Raw genomic sequence first — 10712 nt, 5'->3', positions numbered from 1 at the left:
GGTGCATATTGGCTTTCTGAACATGGCGAGTCATGGTAACCCCTCCTCTCTGCAATGAGGCTTGCAAGCGACATTTAGGGCCTTCCAAAATCAAGGGCTCTTCCCCTGAACTTTTTGCAGAGCTGCCTGCTCTTGCCTTCTCTGCTACACACTGATGCATAGGTTAAAGAAAAGTCTGAAGGAGAGATATGGTTAAAAGCCCCTAACCCCACCTGTACAAGGGAAAAGGCCAAACCACAGGTGAGCATTACAAGAGACCAGTCAAGACTCTTGCAGAACAGAGTACCAGACAAGAAAATGGAATCAGCCAGGAGCTGCATTGGTGCCCCCTGGGAGCTGGTTAGGAATGCAGACTCCCAGGTCCCACCCTGGACCTCCAAAGTTGCAATCCTCCCTGAACAAGAACCCAGGGGGATGTGTACAGAAGGGTGAGAAGCACAGACCTAGAGAGCAAATTCCAGAGCCCAACTGCCTGGGGTAGCAAGCAGTTGATGTGGAAAACATCTTCAGAGAAGATGTCAGCTAATTAGCACAGATAGAATGACACTAGAAGGTCACTGTATGGCCATCCCTGATGATAAATGGACCTAGACTGCACTCAGTGAAGCCATCAGGAGATCTGCACATCATTAGAAAGGGGTCATCGGACATTGTGCAATGGGCGGGAAGGGCAGTGCTCATGGAGGATTCTTTCCTGAGGGCTGGTACAGTACCCGCCCAGCAAGCATGAGGCCCTGAGTTCAAATTCCAGTACCACCAAAAAAAGTTTCTTTCCTGAATTGAATCCCACCTTTTGTCCAGCTCCACTCTAAAAGAAATACAGGTTGCTGAGCAGCACATAAAATGACACCACGAAGATGTAAATAGGAAGTCCAGAAAACAAAAGATATTGCAAATGATTTGGCACGGTGAAAAAGTGAGAGATTGTTAAGATTCAAACTCTAAAAACCATCACCCAAATGGAATGTTTAGGGGTCACTGCCTGATCCAAACCTACCAAGGGGGGACAGGCATTTCTTGTGCAAGCAGGAAAACTGGGTGTAGACCAAATATTAAAGGGCGAGAAGGAATAATTTTGGGGACATTTTTATTTATTTTGGGACAGTGTTATGGTCACATAAAAAAGGAAAAGGTTTTATCTATTACATAGACTTACTAAAATATTCATAGATGAAATGATATCAGGATTAAAATATTCCAGGGAAAGAACAACAAATGTAAGGAAGGAAAATAAAATATGGGATTGCTGATAATTATTCAAAGTAGGTGATGGACACCCAGAGGTTTATTATACAATTCTCCCTATTTTTGGGTTTGTAACTTTCTATAACAAAACATTTTTAAAAACTGCTTGGATCATATCTTGACTCCAGTACTCCCTTACTGTATGGTCCAGAGAAAGTTACTAAGTCTCTCTGGGCCTCAACATCCCCTTCTATAAAATACACTAATAATGGGACCTGCCTCACAGGCTTATGTGAGACAAGTTGTGTAAAGCACGTTACTGAGCCCCAGCCTTCAGGGAGCACTCAGTAAGCAGCCATCATCAACTCCTGTGCACTAGCTCAGAGCCCTCGCAGCTCAGGTCACAAACAGCAACAGGCCAAGACATTTCTGATGCCCTCAGTCAATACAATCTTTCCAAGGTGAAGGTCCTACCCAAATGGGAGCATTAGTAAATACAGAAACTGTCGGCCTGCCTTCATTCTGCCTGAAAACTTTGCAAGCTTGAATCACCATCTGCTGTCAATAGAAAGACGCTAACCTCTGTCCAACAAGCTGGCTCTATGCAGTTTGAAAACCCTTCTGCTGGCCTTAGTCCCCATGAAGAAGATAGTCACCTGAAGAATCCACAGGACGCTTCTAGAAGGTCATCGAGTGCTGTCTCTTCATCCAGTTTTCACAGATGCTCTGCCTCTGTTCTTTTTTTTCAGTACTGGAGTTTGAACTCAGGGCCTACACCTTGAATCACTCCACCAGCCCTTTTTTGTGAAGGGTATTTTTGAGATAGGGTCTCTCAAACTATTTGCCCAGGCTGGCTTTGAATCATGATCCGCCTGGTCTCTGCCTCCTGAGTAGCTAGGATTACAGGCGTGAGCAACCGGTGCCCGGCTCATGGCCACTTTTAAAAATGCTTCAAACTGGTTGTCTCAGCTGTGGATCCCCTTTATCCCCCACTTACACTTTAAGGTTTCCCACTGATTCTCAGAGGATCAGTCACATCTCAGTCCCCCCCGCCCCACAAGGTGTGTCTGAAACGCTTGCAAATACACATAGGGATGTACATTTGACTCTTTTTCCAAGATGCTCCATTCCCCTTGGAGGAAAGGGGAAAGAACAAAATATAGGCATTCTGGCTCTCTGTCCCATTTCCTCAAGGAAACGGTTGCCCCATAAATTATCAGAAAAGCACTGAGGCCCCAAGGCCTGGAGACAGGCAGAGTGACAGAGAGGGACTCCAGCCGCTGCCCAGCTAGTGAAAGCAGCTCGCTCGTTCACATTCTCTCAGGCGTTTGTAGAATATTCCAGACGCCTGAGTGCACTTGGTCTCCATAAGGGGGCTGCCCTTCCATACACACTGGAACAATTTTGGAATGCTGATTCAGGAGCTGGCCCAGGCAGCCCCAGGAGAGGAATTAGTCTCCCTTCCTGTCCCCTGCAGCACAGTGCAGCCCATGTGGCAGTAATGTGACACCCACAGTCACACTAACAGTTTACATATGACTGAGAGCAGAGACAGAGACTGCAGAAGGAAGGAGGCCCAAACTCTCCACTCTTCCCATGAGCCCCCAGGGGCGCAAAGGCCTGCTCCCCATCCAGATGGGCTGAGTCCCCAGCAACCCTGACTGTATCACAAGACAAGAGTGGCACTCATGAGCTCAGATCCACAAGTTTAACAGCCACAGAGCACCCACAGCAAGACCATGGTGGGTCCTTTCTTGTCTACCAGGCTGGTCTCAGCTGCCAGAATGCCTTGTAAATGCACCGAGAGACACTGCCTTGATGTCACAGAGGCAGAGAAGCCATGTTGGAATGGTCTACAAGTTCCCAAGAAGCCAGTAATCACAGGTCAGGCAAGCAAAAATATATGAAGGACCTTGTGGTCTCCCCAGAGGGGACAGAGGACCACAGCCTCAGACCCACCTAGTAGCTGGTGAAAAATGCAGAATCTCAGGCCCTACCCTGACCTGCTGAGTCTGCCTCTGCCTGTTGACAAGATCCACAGGTGACTTGTAAGCAACAGAGAAGTTGAAGAAACATTCCTTGGAAACGCATGAAGGTTGTTGCTTCAGCCAAACCAGGCAAGGTAGCAACCCGCTCCCACTGTGCTATCATTTAAGACGTTGGCTTCATCCTCAAAGTCACTTGGGAACAGGATGTGGGGAGGGGACAGCTGAGGAAGGTTTGCGTCTGGTTTGAATGCAGGTAAATATGAGTTGCAACCTGGCGTGCAGAACCAAAGCTCCTTTTCTCGCCTGTGGCTGATAAGGAGGCAGGGAAGGCTGCAGGTCATGACCAGGTAGCTACAGGTGGCCAGCCACGTGGTGATGCTCAACGCTTCACAAGACGGGACCCTGGTTCTCATCAACTCCCCCCAGGGAAGTGGAAATTCACTCACAGACAGGAGCAAACATCCACATTTTTGTGAGGCTTTCTACAATTCACTAAGTTATATTAATAATTAATGCTACTATTTTCATAGTAGTAACCACAAAGGTAACAGAAAGCTTAGCGTGAGCTAGAAACTTCATCCAAGTAAAAAGGAAAAACCTACATAATAAACGCTCTAGACTTCACTTGCCCTTAGACAATTTTCTAGACTTCACCTGTGTCATCTGCTGCTCTCGAACTTCAGTCACCTTTCCCATGCCAAATCCCTTCACTGTCTCCAAAACCCATCCCCAGGGAGGCAGACTTGAAATATGTGACTCCCATCTCCTCACATGTGGCCACCTTGAGAATATACTCTTCCTCTTTGGCAACACCTGTCATTTCAGTGATTGCCTCAGGACCCTCTCTCCTCGCACAGGTGGCTCATGTCAGGATCCAGTGCTCTACCCCCCTCAAGGAAGGAAAAAGTGGCATGCAACAGGTGGAGGGGAATCCCCAAAGCTGGGAGATCCTGACCAATACTGCAGAATGAAGAGATTAGAACCTTGTGGTTAGAAAAGTTGGGCTGAGGCCCAACTTCCTGTTCACAGGCCTGTGGGGGATGGGTAGGGAACGGAGGGGTGTGTCTCATCTAACTTGTCAGTGACTGCAGGCCTGTGTGCAAAGATGTCCCAGGACTGTTAGATCGCCTGATGGACTAGCCTCTCTCAGATCCAGTCTCATTGGCTTGATATCTTTACCACATTTTTTTTTTTTTTTTTTGAGACAGGGTCTTGCTATGTAGCCCAGGCTGGTCTCAAACTCAAGCTCCTCCTGCTTCAGCTTGCAGAGTGCTGGGATCACAGATGTGGCTGGTCTTTATCCATTTCTGACCTTCCTTATGCCTCCTCAAGGAAGTTATCAGTGTCCTGAGGGGCGTGACCATGATAGGGATCCCTTTGGGCAGAAGCAAAATTTAACTGAACCGAGGTACAGAGCTACTTCTCAGAGCCACTGCACAGACTATGATGTCCCAAGAACATAAAACCATGTCTCAGAACCTTTTTGAAGTGTCACTAGCCTGGAGAATAAATGTCGTCTACCCACACAAAGAAATGTTATTTGGGATGAAGCACGGATCCAGGCTTCCATGGAATGAATTGAAAATGCCCTGCTAAGTGAAAAAAGCCAGACGCAGAGGGCCACAAACCATGTGGCTCCTTTTATACGAAATGCTCAGACCAGTCAACTTCCTGCACACAGAAAGTAGCTTAGTGACTGCCAGATGCTGAGGAGCTAGGTGGGGCCTTACTGTTGCTGGGTGAGGGGTTATCCTGGGGAGTGGTGAAAATATTTTAGAAAATGCTGTAGGTGGGAACAGCACAATATTGTGAATATATTAAACACTGTTGAATGCATACTTTTTTTTTTTTTGGCTATACTGGGGCTTGAACTCAGGGCCTCATACTTGCTAGGTTTATTTGGCATGCACTCTTATCACTTGAGCCACTCCACCAGACTTGTTTTATACTGGGTTATTATTTTGTTTTAATAGGATCTCAAGAACTATTTGCCCGGGCTGGCTTTGAACCATGATCCTTCTGATTCTGCCTCTTGAGTAATTAGGATTACAAACTTGAGCCACCAGTGCCCAGTGAATGCATACTTTTTACATAGTTAATTTCAATTTTTAAACAGTAGGGCACAGTTTTTTGGGAGGGGAGCAGTACTGGGGTTTGAACTCAGGGTCTCCCATTTGAGTCACACCAGCCCCTGAGAGGACACAGATTTAGACAGAAGATTTTTGTCCCCTTTGGGTGAAAAGTCTCCCTGCTGTAGTTTAGAAACTTCTCCAGACTCCCTAGTAATTCAGAAGGCAGGGAGGAAGGAGGAAGAGGGGAGAGGGGACAGAGGAGAAAGGAGAAGAAGGGGAAGGAGCAGAGAAGGGGAATGGGAAGTAGAGGGAAGTTTGGGGCATAGCTCTGGGCTCCATCACTGTTTGTGTGACCTTGGACAAGGTTTTTATCCTCCCCAAGCCCTGGTCTCCCCTCTGCAGAAAGGGGCAATACATAGTAATGCACCCTGTATCCTTCACGGGTGACTTGAGGAGCAAATGGGGCAGTGACCAGCCAAGAACTAGGTGTAATTACAGCAAGAAGTGTGCAAAAGATAGGGATCATAGATGAAACCTACACAAGGTAAGTCCCGATGCTACCGGGAAACTGAGAGGGCACTGGGTCCACCCCATCCTCCTGGGAGGAGCAGCCAGGCCAGGTCTTTGGACTCTGAGGCATTCAGTTATTCAAAAAGGAGGTGGAGGTGCCGACTCTGTGCCAAGCTCTCCTGCAGGTGCTGCAGAAACAGAACAAATGGGCTCAAATCTCTCTGATCCTGGCAACAAGCAACCTGTTGCACAGGTGATACACCTGTCCATCACTCAGTCCACTTGGTCTCGAGGCCACCCCCATCTGGCAAACATTTGGCTAATTAAGCAAGGCAGGGCCCATCGTGGGCAGCACAGATGTTTGTGATGTGGAGTGACATTGACTCACTCGAGCAAGGGCACCACCAATCCACCTGCCCAGCTAGCCAAAATGCTGCTGTTTTGAGACCAGCACTGTCCTGTTGGTCATTTAAAATGCTCAAAGCCATAGCCATGCTGTGAACAGGCATATCAGACTCCTAGTTAACCCAGGGAAGAGGAGGTGGCAGGTAAGAAGCAGCCGCACACAAGGTGCCCAGAAGACAGGGACACAACAATCAGCCTAGGAAGGGGGTATAACACCACTCTGGGCCAGCTGGGCTCGAGGAGGAAGAACACCTGGTTGGGTCCCTGCGATTCTTTGCCTGGTGAGGAAGCGAGGCAGACAGAAAGCATGGGTGTCTGTCCCTCACCCCCATCCACAGGACCCAGGTGAAGAACCCTGATAATGACAAGGTGGCAGAAGACAGAGATGCTAACCCAAGTGGCAGCATCTAGCCAAAAGAGATCAGATCAGACACTTGCACTGAGTTACAATCCCTGGGGCCAGGGGTCAGCCACCCTCTCAGGGCTCTGAGGACCCAGGACTCAGGACAGGTGTGTAGGGCAGGTAGGCGGGACTAATCTGAACAAGAAGTACAGCATACGAGGGTGGGCACCCAGTCAAGGAGGAGCTAGCGGGAGGACTCAGGACTCCTGGAGGAAGAGCCTTTGGCTGGCAGGTACCCGCTGAATAGGCTGAAGGGCTCAGATAAGGAGAGGAAGGGAAGAAGAGATTAGTGAGGAAGAGGAAGGACAGGAGGAAGTCAGAGAGGAAAGGAGGTGAGACTGAACACCCACAGGCCCAGGACAGCCTGTGCCAGCCCAATGCTCCCCCGGCTTCACCCTCTGCCTCCCCAGCCTACCTCAGCCTATCAGTTCTCTTGTGATTCAGTACAAGCCTAGCCTTTCCTCTGTAGCATTGCCACCCACAGAAGCCTGCAGCATCTGGTACCCCAGGATGGAGTGGAGGCCAGGGAGGGGAGCAGCCTCTCCTACTGGCACCAATGCTGCCAACGGGACTTCACTGCTGCTTTGTGTGGGAACAATGGGCCCCAAAGAACTCAACCCCCTAGACAGAGGACATTTCAGGACAATGACATCCCCACACCCACTTCCCAGTCTTCATGGAAATGTGTGGGTAAAAGAAATTCTAGTGTTCTCAAGTCTTTGTGAGTCCGGTGACCCTGGCAGCCCAAAGTTTTTACCTACAAGATGTCAGTGACCTATCCTGCACCTGCCAGGGCCTTACCTTCTCTCATGTCAGCTCAGAATCCCAGCCTGCCATTACACTCCACAACAGGCCCCTCATACCCCTGCCATCCACGGAGCCCTGGCTGTCTTGGGCATCATGTCCCATCTGGACCCCTGTTGTCACCTCACATCGTACACCTGCATTCCCACATGCTCTGTCCTGTCTTGCTTAACCTCAGTCTATCCTCTGCCAGATGCCAGCGTGTGCCTTCTGACATTGCACATCTGATTCAGTCTGCTGTGGGCTGCTATAACAAAACACCACAGACTTGGGGCTTAAACAGCGACATTTGTTTTCTCGGTTCTGAGCCTGGAAATATAATACCAGGGTGCCCACAGGTTCAATCTCTCCCAAGGCCTCTCTTGTCTTGCAGGTACCACCCTCTGGCTGCGTCCTCACACGGCTGTTCCTCTGTGCACAAGCATCCCTCCTGTTTTTTCTTATAAGGACCCAGTCCTATTGGAGGAGGTCTACATCCTATAACCTCATCTAACCTTAATGACCTCTTAAAAGGCCAGACTTCAAAATCCAGCCACATTGGAGGTTAGGGACACAGTTCAATCCGGAACAACATCTCTGTTCACTACTAACAGCTCCTGTCCTTTCCCAAGTCTTATTAACACGGTCTACAGAGTTCTCCACCCTATGGTCCTCACACAATACCTCACCGTGCTCTAGGATTTGATTTTTCTCAGAATGTACCACAATACAGTGGTAGCACAGTCTTTGTTTGCATCTGGCTCCCTTGACTGAGACACAAGCTCTTTGGAAGTACAGATTTGTCCATCTCATTTGGCACAGAACTCCCAGTCCCTGGAACAGCAGGGCACGGAGTAGGTGCTTGACAAATACTTGTGGAAGGAAGGAGGGAGTCACACACTACTTCCCTCACTGCACTTTGCTCCCTTCACAGCCGATCCCCCTTAAAACTCTGAACTCTACTCATGTCTTTCCCTGGATGTGGTACACCCTTCCCAGCCCTGCTTTGTCAGGACAACCATCATTTTTAATTTATTCTGTAGTCTGAAGCTCCAGGATTTCTCCTCCAGGCATTTGCTTTGCAGCCAGGGCGGGGTCAGGACCTAGGCTCAAGGTACTGTGTGGAAATTATTTTGCTTCTGCACCACGTGTGTTCAAGGCGGGGCTGTGCTCATCCCCTGCGCCCAGCACAGAGCCTGGCTCACTATTTACTATTTTTATTTTTATTTATTTATTGAGACAGAGTCTCACTATGTAGCCCAGGCTGGCCTTGAACTCTAGAAGCTCCTGCCTCAGTTTCCCAAGTGCTGGGATTACTGGCGCACACCACCATACCTGACCTGAGCCTAGCTCTCTAAGGCAGCATAAATCTGTTTTCTCTACATTAAACTTAGAACGTGTGATTCATCTGCTCCAAACCTTCATCCTCTCATTCATTTGTTATATTATTATTTGATTACTGAGTACTACAACAGTTCCTCAAGCTGGGGTCACTGAACTTGAAAGGGAAAAAAATTACATCTTTAATCTTACTAACCTTGAATTACTATCCCTCATTTTCACCATTTATGAAATGGACCCAACCACAGTAGCACCAATAGTACTTGTAACTTTCGTCACCAATAGAAACTGCAGGTATTTCTTATCATTTTACAATTGTAGCAGAGGGAAGATGTCATCAGCTCTCATATCTTGAAATTACAAGTTATTCACCTATACTGAATCTTATTTTGTATTAGTAAAGACACCTGTGCATATCATCACACGTTTTTATATTTTAACAAGTGGTTCTGTTACATTTCAATATTCTTGGTTTCCTTTCCCATCTTTAGTATTTTACTTTAGGCATTTAAGGACATTATTCTGGCCAGGCACTGGCAGCTCTTGGAAGGCTGCGATAAGGTGGATCGAGGTATTTAAGGTCAGCCTGGGCAAATAGTTCACGAGACCCCTATCTCCAAAATAAGCAGACCAAAATAGACTGGAAGTGTGGCTCAAGCAGTAAAGCACCTGCTTTGCAAGCACAAAGCCCTGAGTGCAAAACCCCATAGGTTCATTCAAGGAAAAACACATTATTTTGAGAAGGGGTCCATGGGCTGCACCAGATGGCTCAGGGGTCCCCAACACCAGGACCCAGTCCTCTCCTAGGATCTCAGTCTCACAGGAGCAAGGCTGAGTTTGCTCTTACAGAGCTGCACCCCAGGCAGTGAGATAATACACACAGGCACAAATGAATCAACATTTGTCATGACAACTGTGAGGAAAATGTATGGGGGTATAGAGTGCGTGGGGGCAGAGGGACTGTTTTGTTGGGGTGGGTGGGATAGGGTCTGGGAGGAGAGGACATTGGACAGAGAGCTGAGAGCTGAATGTTAAGGATGAGCTGTACAAAGAGTAGGGGGATGAGTGACCCAGTGAGAGGCAAGGAAATGCAAAGGCCCTGAGGTGTTTGAGCTGAGCATGTGGCTTTGTTCCTGGAGTGGCCCTGGGGGATAGGAATGGAGGAGGGATGTCAGCTGGACTCATTCTGTGGGACTCAGCAAGCTGGGGCAGGAGCTAGGTTTTATCTCAAAGGTAGTAGGAAGTCACTGCAGCATTTTAGGAAGGGAAGTGATACAATCTAAGTCACAGTTTGAAAGCCCACTTTGACTGCGAAGGGATAGGCGGATACAGGCTGGTAGAGAGGCCATTACAGAAAGAGATGATGGAGCCTGGGGCAGGATGAGAACTGGAGGGAGAAGCACTGGGTTTGGAATATATTTTGAGAACAAAACAAGCAGGACCAACAGGCTTGAAGGAATGAGTGGGGGAGGACTGAAAGAGGAATCCAGAGGACTCCCTGGATCCCCTTGAGCAGCCTGGTGGCTGGTGACTCCAAGGAGGAGAAGCAGGGAGAGGAACAAGTATGGAGGAGGGGGTGTCTGCTCCTGACCTCACCAGATCAAAGGCCAAAATCCTGTCTCCTGGCCCACCCCTCATGCCCACCCCCCTCCGCTACTCCTTAAGGCAAAGGCTCGGCCCAGTCAAATGTGCCTGCAGGCGGGCGAGCTCCTCCTAGGCTCGCTCTGTCTCCCACTCCCCTTGGCCTCTGCTTCAACACCCGAATCCTCCAGCTCTAACTTTGAGGCCCAGATACACCCTGCCTCCTCCAAGCAGGCCCTGCACTCCGTGGGGTTCCCACCATGCTTTTGAAATCTTTCCTTGGCGTCTCCTAACTTTCACAGTTAGTTTAAAAATACGAGTCCTTATGAAATGAGACATTTAAACATTACTTTAGGTCTAGATTCCACATGTGAGCAAAAACATAACGCCTTGGTTTCGATGGACTCTTCAAAACCTCTGTTTCTGTAACATGAAGACAACCCA

This window comes from Castor canadensis, chromosome 7 (assembly GCF_047511655.1).
Source record: "Castor canadensis chromosome 7, mCasCan1.hap1v2, whole genome shotgun sequence".
In the NCBI taxonomy this organism is placed as follows: domain Eukaryota; kingdom Metazoa; phylum Chordata; class Mammalia; order Rodentia; family Castoridae; genus Castor; species Castor canadensis.
The sequence above is the reverse complement of the archived record's forward strand: the minus strand, read 5'-3'. Positions refer to the sequence as shown.